We start from the raw sequence: 5,329 nt of genomic DNA, 5'->3' as shown, positions 1-5,329 counted from the left end.
AATCATTTAAGTATATCCATATAATAAGCGGGTTAACTTTCGGCGAGTCGGTCGCTTTGTGGAATAGCAGCACTTCAGAGAGAACAAGACCCCTCTGCTCCGCGTCGGGGTCTAAAGATTCTCTCTGTCGTGCTGCTATTCCACGGTAGCGACCTTCTCGCCGAACGTTAACCCTTACGCAATATTAATTCCTCAGCAATTTAAGTTATCCTGTCTAGGCCTTCATTTTAATGCTGTCACCGTACGATATTACATTTTTATTACGCTTAGCAGACAAGTTTTATTCAATCCAGCTGACAAAAGCAGACATGCACAAGCCACAAAATAATGTATAGCGTATGCATACCCACTGTATGAATAAATATATGTGCGATGCATGATTTAGCATCAAATAGCATTGCTGCTCCATGTGCTGTACCTAGGCTATTGTGTGCACCAAACCGCACGTGACTTGGGCAACAATTTGGCACAGTCACACATCTTCTCTTGCAGGAAATTCATCTTACCGTGTCCTTTGTCCCTGTGTGCTCATAACTGATCTACATCAGCCCTCCAAAACCCTCCAAGCCATGACACAAAAGTCATGGTTTGCTCATTTTCTGGCGGAAAAAAATGTGTCTTATTTCACAGGGCCACCTACATTTCTGAAAAGCTGTTAAAAAAACCGAATTTAATCATTCCTGTGTGCTGTTCTTGAATTTCCTCAAATCATTGCACGCGAAACATGCACACCCACACAGAATGACACAATGATTGTATTGTCATGGGTTGAGGATATGAAGTGCACAGCAATTTAGTGTAATGGAGATGGGAAGATAAAAAAAATCCACATGCATGTAGCCTACTCGTATACAGATAGAGTACATGCAGGCCAATATCTCAGCTTTGCAGCTGGCGTGTGAATGTTTATATTGGATTGGATGAGTATGACAATTAAATGGAAAATGTGTAGTATAGGATTGCACTTTATTATGCAGTCCATTCCCATTCACCATGACTGACTTGCCCAATGTGCAAAGCAACCGTCTGCTCAAGGCCATCTCCAGACAACAATATGACTACTTCTGTGGAATGTGTGTTCTTCTGTGAAATGTGACTACTTATGTGGAATGTGTAGTTGATTTTCAACCGATTTTCACTTTTTTCACTGAACAGCCTGAGCGTTATGTATGCCTGTGAAGATTGACATTCTCTCTCATCCAGGCCATGTTTAAGTTCTACGCAACTGGACTTCTTCTCAGAGCTGGAAGACACACGTCAGCTTGAGCCGTGTCTTGAGACATGCAAGTATTCAAGTGTTACTGATGCAAATTAACTCCATATGGCACATACTGTATTTCATACAGTATACACAGCGAGGCGCCCAAAGCATTTCACAGAGAATTCCTCATATTTACCCATTTACAAACTGACATCGATGAGTGAAAAGCTGGCTATGCAAGTCGTCATTCAGGACATTGGGGCCGGTGCAGGGGCTCAGTAAACTGCTCAAGACCATTAATGACTGTCTTTATTTGTGTAACAAATTGTAGTCAAAGAATGAAGTCCAGTGGGTATCCGAGACACACACACGGCATGTTTATTAGGCCAGTAGTGCCAGAGAAATCCACAATCAGTGGCACAGTGGAGAAAACTGCAGCTGAGGAACATCTGGATGCAGTCGTGCTGTAGGCCTACGTATGTGGTACGTGTTATGTTCTCTTATGTTATTACTTACGACCCGAGTGGAGGGTGGCTATTTAATTCACTGAATAAACACTTTAACACTAATATTAATACATGAAACGACCGGACAACAAATCTTACTTCTTCTCTCAGGCTTTACTGAACATCCATCATGGAACGTTACACAGGCACGAGCAATCAATCACCCTGGCGCAGAGTGTCTATTCTGAATCCACCACAGCACGTCCATATATAGCGGATGGGTTCATGTGGGTGCATAACAGGCTTGTACGAAATTCCGAATGGAAAGAATTTCAATTTAAAAAAATGTTATAATACGAACACTAGGTGGTGCCATTACCTTGAATTTCTTTGAATTTAAGCTACACCACCCATTGAAAGTACATAGAACGCCACCACCTAGTGTTCCTATTATGGCATTACTTTGAATTGAAATTCTTTCCATTTGGAATTTCGTACAAGTCTGGTGCATAAATGCAAAAGAAACAAAATGTCATGCCGATGTTGCCCATACACAATACCGTATATCTGGTATAATCCAAGCCTTGGAGACATAACTAAAAGACAAGGGTCCTTTTTGAAATTTTCTGATACCAGAATGTCAAAGCGTCCTAATGTATTATTAATGTTGTTGTCGTAGTGTGGAAATCCCATGCTGCTTTGCACAATCGTTCCGATCTGAAAGACAGCATGTAATATACGTACCCTCAGCGCAGGTTTCCAGTTCATGGTCTCTGTCTCTCTCCAATCAGGAGGCGTGGAAAATTGATGACTGCAGTTTGTTTGAAAAGATTTAACTGACATGTACGCAACTGGGCTATGGGCTACGTTTGCCAAATGATACACATTCGTAACGCCCAATAAACAGCTGTTGTCAATCGTAAACCACACACCCCCTACTGCATGTTCGGCAGGTCTTCAGACTTTATCTCACTTGTGATTAGGCCTGGTGATAACCAGGCAAGTCATAGTGTAGTACAGTGCCAAAATGTAATGGCAGTGTTCCACCGATGGAATGGCATGCATTTTGAGACTACACGCTACAGCATCACAGTGCATGTCCAATGGGAAATGGATGACTGGGGATGCTGGATGCTGGGAAAGATCAACAGGCAGTAGTCTACTGTGTACACTGATGTCCCATGGAGATACTGTAACTGCTTTCGCAAATTAACATTTTCCCGTTTATGAAGATGGTTAAATTACTAAATGTTTGCCAAATACTCACAGAGCCTATTGAAATAAGATGACACACACACACACACACACACTCTCTCTCTCACTCATAGAGAACACAAGTAAGACTGTGTGAGAGAGATAAATATGTATGTCTTTCTCTCACACACACACCAGGTCACACATGTCGCCGTACACACACACACACACACACACACACACACACACACACAATAGGTGTCGCTTGCAGCTGCTGTAAGATGAAAGCTCTGATAAGAATCCTGTCATGCAAGCCCCAAGGCCCGCAGTGGTGTGTTGTTGCCAGATTGGGCAAATGCCCGCTCAATTGGGCTACTTGGGATGAGCGTCTGCGGGTAAAAACGGGAAAAATTGGCCATTTGGCGGTTTTTCCAGACGTTTTGTGCCCATAGAAGTCAATGTAATTTGTTGAATGTGGGCGGAATTTGGAGCATTTTGGCGGTTTTTGAGAACCTTTTGGGCGGGATTTGGTCAGACACATCTGGCAACACTGCCGCAGTGGTGTGTTTTCCTCAGTAGTCTTCTTCCTCAACCACATGCAGCCATAAGGTCTACAGATGACATTGCATTACATTACATCAAAGCGACTTACACTTATTTACAGGGTGTTGGTTACAGTCCCTGGAGTGGTGTGGGGTTAGGTGCCTTGCTCAAAGCGCACCGCCGCCATGGAGTGATGGGTGGGATTCGAAACTGCAACCCTGATCTAACAACATGATCTCAACATGAAGGAAAGGCGTTTATTTTCTCACGCAAACCAAAAACTGAAATTGCGTCCAGATTACAACGCATTCCCTTTGACACACATGCGCAGATGTCATGCAGCAATCTATGACAGGTTAGGTTTAGGGAAAGATTTGGTCATGGCACAAATTTAAAACTCTTAAACATTGCATTACTGACAGGTTAGGTTTAGGGATGGATTTGGGAAGGGCACAGCTCGACCCCTCAGAAGCTATGTGCTGTAGACAGCCGGGAAAGCGTCGGGATCTGGACGCAAACTCAGATGTTGGTTTGCGTGAGAAATTGGATGCAATTTCTCGAGATCAAGCTCGATCTAAAGCCCTTAACCATTAGGCTAGTGGTGCTCAAACTGTGGTACGCGTATACCACTGGTGGTACTTGAGACATCTCTGGTGGCACTTGGAAGAATTCATGTACACATAGCAAAAGTGATTATGGAAGGCCTTTGCTGCGATATTCTAATGTTGGTTGTCAAGATGGTACTCGGAGAGCTCAATATTTTCTCAGGTGGAACTTCACACAAAAAGTTTGACAACCACTGCATTAGGCCATAGCTGCTCCAAATGGTGGTCAAGTTGATTGAAACATATTGTTGTTGATTTGTTAAGGTCTTGGTTAAATCTGTTTTATAGCAAATGCTAATTTCTTCTTCTGAACCATTGCACAAATCAAACCATTACACTACTACAATAAGTCTGTATAATTACTACACGTTTGCTTGTAGCAGGACACACAAATCCACATGGCTAGATTCCCTGGAAAGCCTGGACAGAATTACATTTGGAACTCTTTTGAAAACAAAACTTCTGCAGCAAACACATGTTGCTCAAAAGAGGTTGCAGAAAGATTTTCCTTCCTTGAATGAGTCATTACGTAGCTGCGTCTCATGCAATGACAGTCAAAAGCTTGCTGCCATTGAGGAAGAGAGAAAGGAAAGAAGAGAGGATGTTCACAGGTGCCCGGAGCCCCAAGTTTGTCAAATAACCCAGAGACAGGGGCATATTTACTCAATGGACTCCTTTACACGAAGCATTTAATTAAGAATGAACTCACTTCATTCTGAATAAAACTTAATTGGAAACATCATGTTAACTCTTCACAATTTGGAATTGAATGAAAGTTCAATGTAAACTCAACGGAACTATATTTAATTCTGAAAAATTAATTTGGAATTAAAGTAACGTAAAACGTGGATAAATGAGTCATTGTCAAGGCAGCCGACAGGGGGAAGACAAATGGGTCAGTTGTCCCTGGCAGAGGGAGAGAGGGGGGGCCTAGAATTGGGTCTCTAGTACATTGTGTGTACTGAAAGGGGGGCCCTTTCAGATGACTTTGTCTCGGGCCGGGCCAAAGCGGTCAGCAGCCCTGATCATTGTTATGAGCTGCTTTTTATGTAATGACGGCCAAAAACTTGCATTCACGTCAACTCATCCAGGTAAGCCCTTGATGAGCAAAGGCCACATGAGAAGACAAAGAAAGAATGTTGCGCACAAAGGGAGAGGACGAAAGACAATCTGCTTCATGGCGTCAACAGCATGCAGATTCTTTCCTCTTTGCATACCTGTACAGCGCACACACACACACACACACACACACACACACACACACACACACACACACACACACACACACACACACACACACAGAGGCTGCTTCTCCTTGCTGGAAGGAAATAAATCATATC

Source organism: Engraulis encrasicolus, chromosome 20, assembly GCF_034702125.1.
Source record: "Engraulis encrasicolus isolate BLACKSEA-1 chromosome 20, IST_EnEncr_1.0, whole genome shotgun sequence".
Classification (NCBI taxonomy): domain Eukaryota; kingdom Metazoa; phylum Chordata; class Actinopteri; order Clupeiformes; family Engraulidae; genus Engraulis; species Engraulis encrasicolus.
Note: the sequence above shows the minus strand (reverse complement) of the source record.